The sequence below is a fragment of the Lissotriton helveticus genome, chromosome 11 (assembly GCF_964261635.1).
Source record: "Lissotriton helveticus chromosome 11, aLisHel1.1, whole genome shotgun sequence".
NCBI lineage: Eukaryota > Metazoa > Chordata > Amphibia > Caudata > Salamandridae > Lissotriton > Lissotriton helveticus.
Window position 1 is genome coordinate 1,012,144,934 of NC_136072.1, and position 19,284 is coordinate 1,012,164,217.

Below are 19,284 nucleotides of genomic sequence, written 5' to 3' on the forward strand. Positions count from 1 at the left end.
TCCCTTCACAGGCTCCATGCAAACTAATTCCGTTAAACAGAAGTGTACCGCTTAGTGACATTGCACAATTATTGCCACTAAGAAACACTTTCTGTCCTTTATTACTGACACATGCATGTGAATAGGGCAAGTTCCATGTTGTTTTAATGTACCCTTTTCCCAGCTTTTCGTACATGCCAGCCTGTATATATTTTTGGCAGTATTGAAACCTGAAGGTTGATATTGGAATATTAATTATCCCATGTATTATCCATTCACTGACAGGTCGTTCTGACATTGTCACTGGTAATCTCTCAAGTTTCTCAATGCTCAGGATTGTATAATCAGCACCCTTCTGGGCCATACTGATTTGTCTATCAGTAAGGTTAAAGATATTGAAAAGTGACGTTGTGTTGATTAAACGCCAAGGCACATAGCCTGAACGCAGATTTTGTAACGTCCAGCCAAGCTGTACAATAGAACGCAATTGGGACTGACCGTGTTGTAATAACAGTAAGTCTTGCGATAATATGTCGATTGCTGAAGACACAATGCTGTCCAAAGAAAAAATTCTGGAGGACAGAGTCATTAACCCATTGTCCACTACAGAAAGTGATTTTTCCAAATTAATACGGTCAATTTCCCGTATCCTTTCTGCTGTCTCAATTTGAGTAACCTTCCAGGCCTCGTTGTATGCTGCATATACAGAGGCTGCTATGAAACGTTTTTGACGCTGTTTGCGCGGTCCCCTAATGAAATCACGCAAGTCAGCACCATCAGTAAGTAAAGTTAGGTGTTGCTTAATTTCTGCAAGTGTGGAAGTTTGTAGCCATTGAAGGCATAATTTGCCCACACTGTAGGTGGTTATTATTCCTGGGTGATGTCTTTGGGAATATCTAGGGTCTGGCCTGGTCATTTTGAACCCCTGTGTTTTGTTCAGGAATCTGTCTTGACAGTTATTAGTATCTGTGGGCCAGATCAACCACTGTTTCCAATCTGGATGTGTTCTGTTTTGGTTTAATACATAATTTACGTCTATCTCTTCATCTGTAGAGCTATTGCTGTTCATTGTTGGTTTTGGAATAGACGGTTTATTTAAGTCTTTGATTTTGGCTAAGCCAAGACAGGTGGTTTGTTGAACAGTGTCATTTAAAAATATAATTTGTTCTGGGATCATGCAGGCTCTAAACAAAGATTCTATACCCTGTACTTGCCATTCTTTTGTGCCCCAAACACTTTTCAATTCAACATTTTTGTCCCAATAATCAAAACCAAAAGTATTCATTTGTTCAAAGAATGAGTCTGAATAGATCAATTTTGTGTTTGTTATCATGGTCTTCGTTCCTGTCTTATTTGACAATTTGAAATAAAATGTTTCAGCATTACTTATGTTAAAACCTGAAAAATATGAATATTTGTCGTAAACGGTTCTTGAGCTTCCTTTTGGAGGGGTTGCACAATGTTCCCATTGATTATAATTTAAAACATTTCTAGGTTGTGCAGATCTATGTAGAAAATGGTTACCATAGTGGTTATAACAGTACATACTATCATAATTTGTAGAACCCTGCAAATAATCATGTTTGGTAAATTTAGCAGATATCACTAAGTCAGACATCATATTGTTTATACTTTCGAAGTCCCAATCATCAGCAAATGAGCTTGGTTTTACAAAGTCACTCAATGAGATCTTAATTTGGTGTGGATATTTCAGGATTTCAACCGGACCATAGATTTCGTAGTCAGTGTTGTCCCATGCTACCCCACCCGGTATAGGATTGGCTGTGAAGTTGACTGAAGAAAGTTCTCTTTTCTCGACGTGTGAAGATGTGTGTGGTTTGAGGATCAAGTTGATTTTCTGACTTGCTGTGTCCATTTTAGCATATTTTCCCTCAATGAAGCGTCCCAAAGTAAGTATCATGATGAGCCAAAGTATGAGGATAAATGCACCAAAACCCACCCAAAATTCGATCCATGGAGAAATTAGATATGTTTCTTTCAGTTGTTTCAAAAGTACTTTAACTTTATCTTTAAAGGTTTTTGTTGATGGCTGTGTTTTTGATTCAGTGAAGCCTTCAGAGGAATCATCGAAGTTTATGAAGTAGCCGGATGCAGTTCTGTCAATTGTTCCAATAGCTTCAGGATTACTGTTTCTTGAATAGTCGTTTCTTACTTCATTATAGGTTGGTGTGTCTCTGCTAAATGTTTTTATTTGGGTTTTCAGAGGTCTAAGTTCCATTGCATTGTTGCATAGTCCTTGTTGTTCTTCTGTAGGCGTTTCGAATGTGATTAGCCTCTTTGTTAGTACCTCTGTACTGGTAGCAAACCTTGGTGTTCTGCTACTTATGGGGAGTCCACTTGGCCTACTATTTGTTATCGGCCACATGATTGTGGTTTTACCAGGTCGATGGATACAACTCGGTTCTCCTTTTTACCAGCAAGCGGCGGTAGTACAACTGATCTTGTTCCGTTGACAGACAAGACAGGAACTGCTTTTCTGTAAGAAGGCCCAAATTCCTTCTTTACCGCGATCTTTTCTCTGACTAGATCCCCGATTTTTGGAATCCAGACAGGTCTTGCTGGGACAGGTGGTGGTTCTTCAGTGGTTGTTGGCTGCTGTTTCAACTTTATGTTGCTCAGGTCTTTTCTTGTTTTGTTTAAGTCCTGTAAAATAGCCAAACGATCTTTGATATCAAAGCTTTTTTCCTTTACCACTGAAGTCTGACTGTCAAGGTCAGAGATTAACATCCTAGTTCCAAATAATAATTCGTACGGACTGAATCCCTTCAGAGAATTTCTTGGCAGGTTATTTAGACTACGTTGGACACTTATTAGATGTTTGACCCACCCAGCTCCCGAACCTAATATCCTTTCCGTTATAGATTGCTTTATGCCTTGGTTTTTTCTTTACACCATCCCGTATCCCTCAGGAAGGAAGTGAGAAGATTCCCGCTGTGCTATGCTCATTTGGCCATGTTTCCCCTCAGGCTGGAGGGCTAGAGTGAAAACTATGGTCAAACGTAGCATGCTCTTAGCGTATATGCCATTTAGACTCGCAAATCTTTGTATAACAGTCCAGACGTCAGCCGAGGGCTGGTGATCTACATTATAAGTGGAAACTAGCCTGTATATGTTATTCGCAAGCCTTGCTTTTTACTGTTGATTTTTTCTGGAGTGAAACGACACGGTATTACACCGTTTCTCTCACCACTGCGATTCCTGTTGCAGTTGGGGCACTTTTTTACAAACATGGTGTGATGCAGGCTCATGCCTGGCCACCAGTACCTTGATTGTAATTCTTCCAGAGAATCTTTCAGTTTGAGGTGTCTGAGACCCTCGCCCATATGTGCGTCTGCGATTAACAAGTTTCTCCTGTCCATGTTTGGAATCACTCTATCCCCCACTCCAGGGATTCGAGCAAAAGGGACGGAGTTTGCATCGATTATGTATGTATAATTGAGTGGATAGTGGATCGGTAGCGCTGAGCAGTCACCTTTTGATGACGTTTTCACTGCCAGCACTGTTTCACCGTCAATATACTTCACTGTACGCTTTTTCCGAACTACGGAAGCCGATTTAGTTGCTACCGCTGTGGCTGTTTCAGCCAATGAATTCCCTGCAACGTGAACGCAATCACGCTGATGACTCAGTGAATGTGTCACGTGAGTCTTTGGTAGTTCTTTTTGTAAAAGAGCTATTTGTTCCCAAAGCAGTTTCTGCTTTATTGTTGCATCTGTGTCATCTTTGTAACCGTTTTGAATCCATGTCTGCAAATCGTTGTTATATGATTTGACGCAGTAATATGAATCGGACACTATAAGTGTCGGGAATTCGCGATCCGCATTATCTAGCGCCATTTTCAATGCTATTATTTCAGTCTGTTGTTCTGAATTAGTTTCTACTGAGTGTGTTTTTGTTAATAGAGGTCTTAGTTTACCTCCGCGCCACACTTCTTTTGTGATCTCACATGTTGGGTTGTATGCTTGTTCTCCCCAAACGGAAGGTTGAGCATGTCCGTCTGTATAGATTACACAAGCGTATTGTCGTAAGGGCAGAATGTCGATAGGCAGAGGGAATGTTCTTTCATATTCTAGATTTTTCAATTCCTTTAGTTCTGGATCAAAGTAGTAGTATACTTTGTCCGTTGTAATTGAATTCACCCATTGTATCCATTCCGGATTCAATGTTGTTGTTGGTAAATTACACGGTGTTGTTAATGCCTCAAAGGCTGATTCTGCTGTTCTGACTGTGATGTGTCTACCGTCCGCTTGATATTTTTCTCTAGCTATTGCGGTTTGAACTGCATGAACAATGTTTTCTTTAATGCTGAATTTCTTTTCAGCTTCTGTGTACAAGTGTGATTTGAATGCAATTGGTACCTTTTCTCCCTCATTAGAGGTCAGGTATGTGAATCCGCATCTTCCTGGGATGACTCGAATCACAAGATTGCGTGTGTTATCACGTGTTTCTAATTTTGTTTTAATTAACATGTCTGTTTGTAAGGATCTCAGAATTTCTGTGTGTATATGAGTCCAATTGGTTCTTTTAAAATCTGGTTTTATTAGATCATAAAGGGGTTTGACCCTTTCTGCGTAATTTGCAATGTATGTTCTTCCGAAATTTTGGAAGCCTAGAATTGACTGTAGGTTTTTTAGTGTTCTAGGTGCTTGGAGTACGGCACATTTCTCTAGGAAATTGTCAGCCAGGCTTTTGCCTTCACTTGATAATTCATATCCTAAGAACAGGACTGTCAGATGGGCAATTCTGAATTTTTTAAAGTTGAATTTGTAACCCTCTGCTGCGAACCCAAGTATTATGGTGTTCACTCTCTTCAAGTGAGTCTCCAAGTCATCATCTGTTAAGTATATGTCGTCGACATACGATAATGCTTCGTCGTCATATGTTTGTAGTAATTCTGTTACTCTCGCTGAGAATACTCCTGGGCTGTTCTTGTACCCCTGGGCTAACCGACAGAATTGTTTTTGAGTGCCATTTATTGAGAATGCAGACAAATATCTGCTCTCTGGTGCTATGTTTTGACAAAAGAATCCATTAGAGATGTCTAATGTTGTTTTGTATTTTTTGCGCACTATGTTATTCATTAGTGCAGCACTATGCGAGTTTTGCACTGCAAAAGTTTTGCAACATGAGTTAAGGTGTCGGTAATCCAAAACTAGACGATATGAATTGTCTGGTTTGGAGACCGGAAACAAAGGGTTGTTCATTTGTGAGGTGCAAGTTTCAATCACCCCCTGGTATTCTAGCTGATCTAGGATTTCTTTTACCTGTTTGTTAGCTTCTTGCTTAATTGGGTACTGCCTCTGTGCAGTAGGTTGTGATTTTAACTGGATTTTGTGAGGAGGAGAGTCCTCATCCCATCCTACGTGATTTTTATATAAAGCAGGAGCTAGGGCTACTGCCCACTTTCTTGCAAGTGTGTATTTTTTATGAATTGGGATATGATTTGAGAAGGCAGGCATAATTATTTCTTCGCCATGAGGGCACTCCCTGACAAATTCTGGTGGCCAGTCCTTTTCAGCTAGAAGGATGTCATAGCCCTTGGAGAGATTATCCCAAAATAGTCCCCTTCTTTTTCTAGTCTTATCCCCCTCTATACGTAAAGTTATTTCATATATTTTGTGAGGTTTGCTAACTCTGGTGTCTGCAGTTTCCACTTGAAGATATTCATTCGTGTCCACTGTCTCCAGATGATTCATAAGGACTTTGCGAGCTATGCTCACTTCTGCTGCGCTGTCTAGCATTGTCTGAGCCCATTCTCCGTTTTTCAGTTGTGTCCTCAGTATTCTCGGCATTGTTAACTACCTTGATACTGGCTACCTTCTTTTTTGGAAATTGTAATTTCTTTTTTAGCTGAGCAGGTTCCTTGTCTTTGGACTTGGCGTGCTCTTCTCTTTGTTCTGATCGTCCTCTTCTTTCCGATTTCTGCGAGGAAGTCTGAAAAGATTGAGAGGGACGTGTATCAATGTCTTGATATCTCTCAGGTTTCTTTATATTATCCCTATTTCTAAGGTTATATCTTTTCCCAGAGGGGTCACTCTGGGGTGACCTGTGTCTTTGGTTCGGAGATTTTTCTCTTCGCCTAGGAGACCTTCCTCTGGACTGGAATTTCTTTTCTTTAGGATTGGATTGTTTGTTTCCATCCCAGCTCTTTTTTTGTGATGTTGAGTTATTATTAAAAAATATTTTTTCAGGACTTTCAATCAGTTGTGGTTTTACTGGTATTCCACCTAAACTATCTCTACCTAGTTCCTCATAGGATTTTTCTATGATTCTGGCAATTTCAGCTGGTTGGTCTGCTATATCTGTCTCTTTTAACCTCTGGCGGATCGCCACGTTCGCTGCTTCTCCCTTTATGTTGGCTAATAATATAGCCGAGACCTGCTTGAAGTCTTTTAGTAATTTCATACCAAGAGTTAAAGCGGGTTCTGGACCATATTCATCTTGAATTTGTTTTAGCACATCTGGTATTACCGAAATGGATGGAACACCGTGCGTTTTTGTGTAGATGGAAGCAAAGACTGTACCCCAAGTGTCACAGTCCTCAATGTGTGGTGCGATTCCCATTGGAAGACAGATAGTCAGAATCCTGTGTTTTTCTAACGGGGTGGTGTCTGGAAACACAGCCTCGATTTGGGTGATTTTTTTGTGCTAACCAGAATGGTATTTGTTCCCGTTTAGCTGGTACTTTACCTAGGCATGATTGAATGTTCTGTGGTGTAATTTTATTTGTGTTCCCCTGGTGAGGGGTCAGCTGTGGAATTTTAATTGCTGGCTGAATTGTTGAAGTCCGCATCACATATTGGACTAATTGTCTATGTATTTTTATTAATTGTTTTAGCTGTGTTAACAGCTCTGCTGCAGACATCCAATTGATGTCTGGATGTGGTGTGTATCCGGCTAGGACCGGCCACGTTGCTCCTGGTCTACCTAAAGGACCGAGCCTGGTGATGTGATTATTATGTTTTAGGGCGCCATTAAATAAGAGCAAATGCTCTTGAAATTTAAGTGGTACTTCCACCTCCTCGAAAGGAGTGTACTCTCCAGGAGGTTCCTCTACTTTGTAATAGTGGAAGTACTTTGTTACAGCATTTGCTGCTGGAAAATGTATCCAAGAATAGTATACCTCTGTCTGCCGATATTCGTGTGCCTCAATTACGAATATGACTGTACCACCTCTAGGTGTCAGTCCATTTTCTATAAGTTTTAAAGTTATAGATTTCCTTTTAATGACCGGGATGAGTATTATATCCGGGTCTGCTTCTTGTAGTGCAGTATCAGCTGCTGCTATTTCAGCTGCTAATCTAACTGCCTCTCTTTCTCCTTCACTGTCTGACATTGTACCGACAGAAGGTTATTTTGTTTGTTTGCAGATCAGGTTTCTTATGGAAACAAAGGTTAGATGCACAATATTTTGGAACGGTTTATCCTTCAACGTTGACTAAACCAAGTACCATACATAGAGTTTCCTCCTGCGAGGTTTGGCGGATATTACCTTTCACCCACTCCAGACGTCTTTGGAGTATTATGGCAAAAAAGGGGTCTGAGTGAGAAAGCACGACTGAGTCACTCTAAATGTCTTACGTTAGTTTTATCGCCCTTCCAAACGCGTTGGGCGCCATGTAGTGTAGTTCCTATTATCCCAATAGGCTCTGCGCATTGGAATAATACCTTCAATAGTATAGGCCTAGACCAGACGTTAACTAGGTCTACTACTGTCGATATTAGACTTAAAGTTTTGGGTTTGCCAGCTAGCTCAGAGTTCACTAGAAACTTTCTCGAATAGGCAAGGAGGAGTTGAACCTCCCTGGATAGACAAGAAGGGATTTAGTTTCTGACAACCATAGAACATGACAACTTTGCTCTCCCCTAATCAAGAGTGTATCTCGAGAGTCGTGTGAACAAAAGGCAATTTATTTTACTCAGTCAGTACGTGCATTCTTAGTCTCATCAGTTTGTAGAGAAAAGGAAGAGACGGGCGTGTTCAATAAAAGATGTTATTTATTGATCAGTCTCTTTTCTCATACAAGAGAAATGGATCGATATTATTGCAATACTTATGGTTAAGTAAAGTGCATACATTAAAAGCAGAAGTATAAAATAATACTGTAAAAACATTGATATGGTTTCTAAGCCATATGAAGGTTTAAAATGAATAAAATATATTACATACACATATACATTTGGTTAATCGTACTCAACTGGTGTTTCTAGCTACGCCTACCCCGTGTACCTGACCTAAGCCTAATATGTGGGCGGGAATAGAAAGTTACAGTTTAAGTTAAGTTTGTTTTGCCAAGTGACTGACTAAAGAATTCTCTGTGAGGGGTTATTCAGTTCTGTACCTGGAATCTAGGATGGATGAGGGATGGTATCTCTCGTCTCTGGTCTCGATATTCCAGGCTGCCTGCGAAGGCTACCCGGAAGCGCCGGAGCTGGATTTCTCGGCAGGAGAAAACAGCGTCTCGTTCTCAGCGCGTCAGGAAGGCGGGGCTGCGCCAGCGGGGTCTGCTCTGCTCTGGGCTTCGGCAAGTCTGGCTGCTCCGATCTCGTCACCACCGCGTGTGTTTGCATAGGGCAATATCGGTAATATTTATACCTTTAAGGTGCCGAGATTGACGTAAGGATGGACATAGATACGTCAATATGGATGTCATACGACCAGGTCGTTAGCACATTCTTTTGCTGAAGTTCTCGGTGAAATCAAAACAATGGCCGCAGGGTTTTTCCCAGGTTGTCATAGGTTTGATTTGTTATGAGAACTCCGTATGCCTTATCAGGGGCTGGAGGAATATCGCTTGTCTAATTAGATGGCAAGCGTTATGACCTAATCAGATAACACGTTCCTGTGCCGTAGTGTGGCTTTATCAGATAACGGTTCCTGCATCATGGGGGTTTTCTGCCTCATGGGATGGCTGCTAGTTAACTTGTTAGTTTGCTAACCAGAATAGGGTCAGGAATAGGGAGATCGATACAGAATCTATAGGAATACATCACAGTCTCATTAGGTCTATTATTTCACTGTGTAGATTGCTGAACTCATGTTTATACTTGATCTTTCTGCCCACACTGTGCTCATTGTGTTGTTAATGTGTGCCCTGTCTGACATACGCAAGAAGCAGCTATGTAGATGCCAGCAGTGCTGCTGTTTCACACATGTGCTGTGTGAACTACTCTCAGGGCTGGTGACACAAGATGTTGGAATGTATCTTTTGGCATTCACATAGTCTGAATCTGTTTTGGGGGTACTTACTGTGTAAATACTTGACAAGTGTATAACTACTTTAGATCAAGGTGTCCCTACATGTTACTTGTGCTGTAAGCTGTAGTTTCAGGCCAGTCATTGTTGGTGCTGTGTCAGTCAAAACGTAAGATGTTGGACACATCTCATAGGGGAATTGAAATTACATGTGCCCCCTTTCATCTCACCTAGGAGGTGAACAAATGCGCATCGTCCATTCACATTGCTTTTGGACATGGAGGAGGAGGACATCATTCATAAATTTGGTTTGGATCGACTTACTCTTCAAGACCTATGTGGTCAGTTGGAGTCCCAGCTGAGGCCTCGCTGAACCTATCCGACTGCTTTGACACCAACGTGTAAGGTGATGGCGGCCCAGCATTTTTTTGCAACTGGTTTGTTCCAGTACACGGTGTCCAGCACGGATCGGATGTCTCAACCAATGTTCAGCATGGTGCTACGTGATGTCCTGTCCACTAAGATGACTTGCAAGGACAGCTACATCCTTTTCCCCAGGAGGCATGAATAGGCAGCTGTGAAGGGTGATTTTTATGACCTTGCCCACATCCTAATGTTGTTGGTGCCATTGACTGCACACATGTTGGCCTGGTTCCACCACAGGGACATGAGCACATCTACGGGAACAGGAAGCATTTCCATTCCATCAATGTGCAAGTGGTATGCCAGGCGGATATGACAATCTCCCATATCTGTGTCAATTATCCAGGACCAGCCCATGACTCCTACATCCAACGTAACAGCATCGTACCACAGCTGACAGCAAATCTGCATCCAAAGCATGTGTGGATTGCGGGTGAGTACGCAGAGTCAAGTAGCATTCTGTATGTGTGACATGCTGTCCTCTGCCACAGTTATTGTACAAAATTGCTCTGTGTATCTCACACCTAGGAGACTCTACATATCCCAACCGGCCTTGGTTGCTGAGCCTACTGAGGAATCACAGAAATCCCTGGACCCGAGTGAAGTCTGATACAATGATGCCCATGGGAGGACATGTTGTGTGGTGGAGCGTACTTTTGGTCTTCTTAAGCCTAGATTTCATTGCCTGGACAGGACCAGAGGTGCACTGATGCACTCTCCCTAAAAAGTGTGTCAGATCGTAGTTGCAACCTGGCCCTGTATAAGAGATCCCCCTGATCCTGGACGATGATGAGCAGCAGATGCCCCAGCCTGCAAACCCACACATGTCCAGTGACGAGGATAGTGGAGAGGAGGAAGGTGTCGACCTGCGTCAACAGCTCATCAACCACTACTTCTCTTGAAGGTGAGTGACATTGCACAACAGTGCCATTGTGTGCTATTTTGGATGTTGTTGAAACGGCCTAGAGGAGCTTTTTTACTGCTGCCTTTTGTTGCCTCTGTGCTGATGGCTAATGTTTGTGGCACAGGGTAGTTATGCCCAGCTACATGATGTCTATGTCAATATTTTTCCCCATTGTAATATGTGCAGGTTTGAGTACCTTGATAACAAGGGTTGTATACTGGCTGTAATGCCATCACCTGACAAGTGAATGTTGTTCTCTTGTGTCTTTCTAGGTCCCTATAGCCTTTCAATTCCTCAAAACAATCAGTGCTTCTGGTACATTGGAATCAGAGTCAACATTGTACATCCTGTGATAAACATGGAGCTGACACAAAAACATAGGTGTGTAAAGTATTTATTTACAATGTATATTTGGGACAGTGAAGTGATTATTTACAAAAAGGTACAAAGTGAATCAATGAGTTGTCAGTGATGGTAGACGAGACAATTGAGTGGTCACCACATAGATGTGGTGACACAATCCAACAGACGCCTGCCATCAACATGGCAGTGTGGGTAAGGATAGTCAACAAAATCAATGTCAAGGTGAAGAGAGGTGCTCTCATGGCTTGCTCTTTGACTGGCATTTGGCAGGTGCTTTGCCACGTGATCCTCCCATGCTTTTCCTCGGATGGCCCCTTGAGCGTTTGGCAGGGGGGGCTCAGCGGTGTCTGAGGACTCATCCTGTTCCAGTTCACCCTTCTCTGTGGCCGCAGGTGAGATGGTGGGACTGTCATCCTGCGGGCCACTGGAGGGAGGTTGAGCTGTCCTTTGGGCCGCAGGCCTGTCCCTCAGAACACCCACAAGCTGACCCAAGAGGTCCACGATTTGGCCCAAATGCATGTCCATGGACCTCAGCAGCAGGCAGACTTCACAAACTTCTTCCATAGCCCATTTGTCCCTGGGTTTGTTTATATGCCCCAAGGACTCTGGCGATGTTGGCCAGGGCTTTGGTCGTAGTGTCCTGTTGCATTTGTTGCCCAGTTGCCCTCCCACCTTCCTTGCTGTCCTGTCACCACTCGACTTACCCGCTGACTCTCCCTGCCTACTTCAGATTGTGGGGTGGGGTGGGTATTCTCTGAGGCAGGGAGAGTGTTGCAGGCAGCATTGGTGGGGGTGGTTGGGGCCACACAGGTTGTTGTAGCAGGGGGTCAGCGCAGTTGTTATTGCTGAGATGGTGGTGGTGGGGACAGTGGGGGCCATGTTTTGGGGGACGGGGGGGAGACTGGCTCTGCAGGTTGGTGTTGTCATCTGCAGCAGTCAACTCTTGGTCACCTATTGGACAGAGAAGAAATGGTCATTGAAGTGCACCCCACAAGCTTGGTGTTCGATGTTTAGTTGTTACATGTTATGCATCACTCAGTTTGCATTGATATCACATTGTATGGCTGCACAGTACTGGGCATCATAACATTATGTGGAGATACATACATTACTTGTCCATGGTGTGACATGTTAATAGGGAACATGTTCCACGTTCAGATTGTGTGATACAAAGGACATGTCGTCATCTAACGACTAGCAGCACAACAACTTTATGTGAAGCGTCTTTGTTGTTTGCATGGAAGACTAGCATTCTGAGCATGTAGTAGCCATAATTATCTCATGCATCCCTCTGTGAAATCATGTGCTTTGCTTTCTTTTTACAACTGACCATGCTTTTTTGTTTTCATATGGGCCTTGATGCTCTGCCCCATGGCACTTAGAGAGACTGCTGTGCATGATTGTGCCCTGAATTTCTTCAACATGTGATTTGGTGAGTCTAACTTCGATTTCTGTGACAGTTACATACGCTTAGCTGTTTGCACACTGGAAGTGGCTTTTAGATCTATGCTAAGTTTGGTAGGATGTGATGGCTTTTGTGGTCATATAACTCCATGCTTTTTGAGAGGAATGGCAGGGTGTATGCATTGGCTACCTACTCGTACTGTGACACAGTTGAGGGGAATTGCTGATACATATTTCTGGGTGGGGGGAGTGTTCCATCCTGCTGAGCTGTGGGATAAGGATGCCTGGTGGGAGTTGTGGGGCAGTTGTCCCACCCACAAGCACCCTTACCTGTTAAGATGTCTACCTACCTGTTAGGTGAAGATGAGCAATGCATTGGCTGCCACTTGGTTCAGGGTGTGGGGAGTGCTCCATCCTGCTGAGCTATGGAACAAGGGGGCCTGGTGAGAGTTGTGGTGCAGTGTTCCCACCCACCAACACCCTTCCCTGTTAAGATGGCTACCTACCTGTTAGGTGAAGGTGAGCAATGCATTGGCTGCCACTTTGTTCAGTGTGTGAGGAGTGCTCCATCCTGTGGAGCTGGGGAACAAGGGGCCCTGGTGGTGAGTTGTGGTGCAGTCTTCCCACCCACCAACACCCCTCACTGTTAAGATGGCTACCTACCTGTTACTTTCAAGTGAACAATGCAATGGCTGACACATGCTTCTGGCTGGGGGGGAGTGCTCCAATCCGCTGAGCTGTGGGACAAAGGTGCCTGATGGGAGTTGTAGTGCAGGCTTCCCATCCACAAACACCCCTCCCTGTTAATATGGCTACCTACCTGTTAGTTTGAAGTGAGCAAAGCAATGTCTGCCACATGCTTCTGGCTGGGGGTGCTCCATCCTGCTGAGCTGTGGAACAAGGGGCCTGGTGGGAGTTGTGGTGCAGTCTTCCCACCCACAAACACCCTTCCCTATTAAGATGGCTACCTACCTGTTAGGTGAAGGTGATCAATGCATTGGCTGCCACTTGGTTCAGGGTGTGGGGAGTGCTCTATCCTGCTGAGCTGTGGAACACAGGGGCCTGGAGGGAGTTGTGGTGCAGTCTTCTCACCCACCAACACCCCTCCCTCTTAAGAGGGCTACCTACCTGTTACTTTGAAGAGAGCAATACAATGGCTGACACATACATCTGGCTGGACGGGGAGTGCTCCATCCTGCTCAGCTGTGGGACAAGGGTGCCTGATGGGAGTTGTAGTGCAGGCTTCCCACCCACAAACACCCCTCTCTGTTAAGATGGCTACCTACCTGTTAGTTTGAAGTGACCAATGCAATGTCTGCCACATGCTTCTGGATGGGGGGATACTCCATCCTGCTGAGCCGTGGAACAAGGGGGCCTGGTGGGAGTTGTGGTGCAGTCTTCCCACCCACCAACACCCCTCCCTGTTAAGATGGCTACCTACCTGTTACTTTGAAGTGAGCAATGCCATGGCTAACACATGCTTCTGGCTGGGGGGGGGGGTGTTCCTTCCTGTTCAGCTGTGGGACAAGGGTGCCTGATGGGAGTTGTAGTGCAGGATTACCACCCACAAACACTCCTCACTGTTAAGATGGCTACCTATCTGTTAGTTTGAAGTAAACAACACAATGTCTGCCACGTGCTTCTGGCTGGAAGGGAGTGCTCCATCCTGCTCAGCTGTGAGACAAGACTGCCTGGTGGGAGATGTAGTGCTAGCTGCCTGTGCACTTGCCCCCATGGTAATGTTGCTAGCTATCTTTGGGTTGAATCAGAGGGAGTGAATGTTGGATCTGTGAGACATGTGTTGGGGAGAGTGTGGTGCACATGAGTGCATTGGGACCTATAAGGTATCACTTTGTAGTTGTGCAAGCCAGTACATAGCAATGTGATGGTAGACCCTTGTTGGTACTTACCAGCCTCCACTCCCGCGGCTATTCCTGTGAGACTCTCTGGATGTGGTATGCCAAGTTCCTTGTCCTTCCATGCGGTGAATGTTCGTAGGGGAATGGGAGGGCCACCACCAATCCTCTGAGCCAGCTCATGATTCTTGTTGTTCTTCTCTTTCACCCTGTCTTGAGGTCATGCTACCGCTTCACAATCTCCTTCTTGGAATGCGGGGTGGTCCCTACTGCATTGACCTTGCTGACTATCCTTGCCCACATTTGCTTTCTGGTGGCTAATGATGTCTGTTGGACCAGGCTTCCAAACAAATGTGGTTCTACTCTGATTACCTCATCTACCATGACTGACAACTCATTGTCAGTAAAAGTGGGCATTTTCTTCTGTGACATGGTGTGTGATGTGCAAATGGGTTGAAGGTGCAGGTGTGAGAGTCATGGTGGTGATGTGTGTGTTTTGTTGTGCTGGTGAGATGTGTGGTGAATTGCCTTTCCTTTCTACTGTGAAGTTGGTTCCTTCATAGTGGAGTTGTGCAAAGGATTCTGGTCAGGGAAGGGGCTAGTTATATACTCAGCTATGTGGGTGTGTCAAAATGGAGTATTGGTGTCAGGTGTGTTGTGTGGGTTGACCTGGGATTTGTATTTTTTTTAGTTGACATGGGGATGTGTCCTTGGGGTGTGTTAGGTGTTTTTGAGGCTGAGCCAGGTCAATGTGTACACTTGGTAGCCTTGTTGTGTGTTTTTTTTGTCAACAGCCATTACTGTTCTGGAGCAACTGCGGCAGTGGGTATACAACCGCCCTTCCGCTGGATCTCCCATTCATCAATAGTTGCGATTGCTGTGGTCGGAAACAGCTTATCGTTCTGCTGTCACCTCAATGGTGTCCTAATTTCATGTGCTGTCAATCTGCTGACCGTGCAGTGGTTATTGGGTTTTTCCATAGCGAATCCGACTGCCGTGGACGGATTTTCACCTGCTCCACACACTACTGGCGGTCTTTCATGGCATCGTTCTGCCGCCGTCTGACTTTTCTGGCAGTTCATCCTAATCGGACAGCGGATTTTGCCGCGGTACCTGCGGACGGTTAATTTCCGCTACAAAGGCAGTCGGAATGGTTTTCCGAGCGCCATCCTAATCAACCCCTTTGTTATTTATATATTTCTAGTGTCTGTTTTTTTTACCTTAAACTGCCCCTGACTCTGCATTAGTCTTTACTTATTTTCTATATTTCAAGTTTCTCTACTTTATGTCAAACTGCCTCTAGTTATTAGTCTGTCTGTAGCTTGCTTTCTTCTTGTTCTTCAGTCAGCTTTCCCTCTCCCCTTGTATATTTTGTGAACTGCCTAGTGGTGGTACTGTAAGTCTCAGAAAACCGATTGGTCCTTACTATTACTAGTACTAGTACTCTGCTGTGCAGAATGCATGCTCAAGTAAGGTATTCTACGCATGTTTTTTGAGATGAGAAGGCTTCTTTTTACTTTCTCATGCTCAATCAGTAAATTTTGGTCACCTGAAAGTTGTGTCTTCTTCTCGTCTAGGCCTAGTATTATAAATCAATCAATCAGGGGGTTTATATAGCTCACTACTCATCCATGAGGGTCCCAAGGCGCCGGGGGAGGGAGAGTGGCTCCGGATCAGTCAAAGAGCCAGGTCTTGGGGTCCTTCCTGAACGTGTGCAAGGATGGGGAGCGCAGTTAATGGTGAACTGATTATCGTGCAACATGGCTGGAAGGAAATATGAGTGATGTGTTTGGTGTATTGTATTTTCAATCTTGCTAGTGTAAAAAAGGAATAGGGGAAGGCATATATGGCATTTTTTCTATGAATACCGATCACCAGTGCCGGGGCCAGCCGGGAAGGGGACGTCAGCCAGGAGGGAGCAGATGCAGCAGCTGCAGGGGGTGAGCCAGCAGCAGTGGCAGGCGGTGGTAAGTCACATTCTTTGCTTATTGACAATCTAATTTATACACTCGCTACAAGGGTGTACAGTCACTGTATACTGTACTTTTGAGACTAAAGGGATGATTCCAATCTTGCTTGGAAGGGCTGTGGATCGCACCCGTCAAGATCAAGTCCAGTTCGTAGCCCTTGTTTCCAAATGACTAGCGAGCAAGTTCGATGCGTAGATAGCCTCGTGCTCCGACCGACTCGACCCACAGCGTTTCCATCTGGATGAGTCTAACATGGCCGACTTTCACTATGCAATGGGGCAGATTTCTGATCGAGCAAGTACGAAGACCCTATCTGTCAGCGAGACAGATTCGGTCCTGGCGATACATCGCAGTTGTCGATGATGGATTTTGTTGGCCCATAGCAGGCCCCCTTTCACCCATAGCCATACAAATCGGTCACGGGGGAACCAAGGGTCCCCCCTGCACATGCATGTATGGTGTGGGGGCACCAAGGCGTCCCCGTGATACGGGGCCTCCTTTTCCACAACTTACCTTTTTCCTATATGGGAGCCTATGTACCTGACGTACAGCAGACTCCCTTAGACTTCAATGGGACTCCGAGCGACCCGAGTCCACCAGCACGCAGTTGCATCATACTCAGTCGCTCGGAGCCCCATAGCCCAAGTCGTTCGGAGAGCTCTACTGGTCTGAGTCGGCCGCAGGGCTTTCCAAGCGATATCAGAATCGGGCCGTAAGTTGTGAACAGTTGAAGAAGACACCCTTTACTAAGCATTAGCAGGAATGATAGCCTCTTCTCTTTAACTCAGCAGAGAAAGTTTTATGTAGAAGACTAAGGGGCTCATTATGATGACGGAAGGATCACCACCGCCGGGCTGGTGGTGAGGTCCGCTGGTCCTGTAGACCACGATTCACCCACGGTCAAATTACGATGGCGGTGGGATTCAGACTGCGACCGCGGCGGAGGTAATGCCCAACCACCACGGAACCACCACAGGTAATCATTCTGATTATATTATTTTGTATCCACAAAATGGTGGCGGTGCCTAGCAAGCACCGTCTGCCAAATTATGATGAGGTCTCCAGCCAGCCTTTCCACGGTGATGCAACAGCCATTGAAAGGCAGGTGGAGTTTGGTTTTGGGGTAGGTGAGGGTGCATGGGGCGGTACCCATGGTCCCCCCAAACATTTCACTGCACCAAGTGGCAGGCACAGTGTAGTGCCTGCCATGTAAAGCAGTGTAATGCACAACATGCTCTATTTGACACCGCAGCGGTGCTGCTGTCATCAGCCACCGCCACAATGTTAAGGGTGCGGAACAAGACCGCAGCAGTGGTGGTCCCATCATAACAGGGCATGCAGGACCGCGGCATGCATGGCGGACGGTCCCAGTTTACACCACCGTGGCGGACAGAGCCAGTACGTCCGCCATCGTAATGAGCCCCTTAGAGTCAGACCTTGATGGATTGATGGAAAAGAGAAAGAGGGATGGAAGGAGGAAGGACAGGTGACATGTATTATATGACTGGCAGAGAAGGATGCGTGGGTGAAGGGGGCCAGGGATGCATATAGGTGGTTGATAGGATGCATGGGTGGTTGAAGGATGGGTGAAAAGTGAAATAAAGGATGCCTGCCTGGGTGCGTGACTGTGTATGGGTGAAAGGAGCCCTCCGGGTGTTCGATGGGTCAAACTGAAGGACAAGCAGGGATGCATGGGTGGTTAATTGACAAATGTATGTCGGTGAAAGTTTTTTTGCGAATAATAGCCTTGTTTCGATAGATGGTTGCATGCCTGGATGGAATTCAATCATAGGTGAAGACTCGATGAAGAGAATGTAAAAGAAAATTAAAGCGTGCCAGAGTAGCAAAGCAAATGGTGAAGAATACAAATAATGCTAGAAGAACAATGCAATGATGAATGAAAAAATCGCTGAGGAGAAGAATAAACAAGGAATGTTTTTTTCCAAGGTTTTTGATTCAAAGGTTTGAGGTTGTATTTCAGACCTCTCCCTTGACTCATGATAGTTGGTAAGCACAACATATCTATTATGTATGTACCCACCCATCATCAATCGCCTCCCTCCGACTCTGAGGCCCACTCCCTCCCTATCCATGTCATCATTTCGACAGTGTCAGCCATGGGTGGCCTATCAGCTCCATTATTGCTTGCACTAGTAGTACCTCACATCAAGTCGTGTGACGTTGTGCCATATATCATCATTTGTATAGTCATATCATCTACCTTGTTGTCTTAGTCAGGGTGAAAGTGAAATTGAGCATTTGCCATTGATTTAAAAGAGTGGCCGGTAAGAAGATATAATATTGAGTTTTAAATATTGTTGTGCTATAATATCAAGTTTTAAATATCAAAAGTGCAAAATGTTGTTGTTTATAATATTGATGTCAAGAATATCGATTTAATTTGTTGTAAAAATATCGTTGTAAAAAATATCGATATTGAAAATATCGTTAGTAAAACATATTGATTATGGAAATCTGTAATTTTCATTATAGTATATATTTGTAAATGTATTAATCATTTTTATTACATTGGATACGTTTTATAAAAAAATTGTTTTAGGAGGGGATGTTGCGTTTTTTGTAAATAAGGGTGGGGAGTGTGTTAAAAAAATTACACTTCAAAAGTTTAAAAGTAATATTAAAGACATTTCTAAATATTTTTTAGGAGCAGGATGTTGGGGTAATAGGGGATAAGGGTAGCAAATGTTTTAAAAAAAATACATTTTTTAAATGTTACTTTTTTATTAATATTAAAGAAATTTAAAGTTGTATTTTAGGAGCAGGATGTGGAAGATATAGGGGATAAGGGTGGGGAGAGTTTTAATTTTGTTTATTTCAAATTAACAGTTTCATTAATAATTAAGAAATGTAAAAATGTTTTTTAGGATTGGGATGTTGGGTTTATAGGTGATGAGGGGGTTGTTTTTAAATTAAATAATTACAATTTAAAATGAAAAAACAATTACAAATATTCATACTTTTTTATTATGGTCAAATTTGGTCAAATTTGCAGATAATATAGTAATGTTTACATTTTTAATGAAATTGGAAAAATGTAAAATTTGGAATAAAAAATATAATTATGATTTGTTTTTTTTATATGGTATTACAGTAGTAAAAAATACAAATTCTAAAAATATTATTTAATGTAGAGGTGTTTTGTATTGA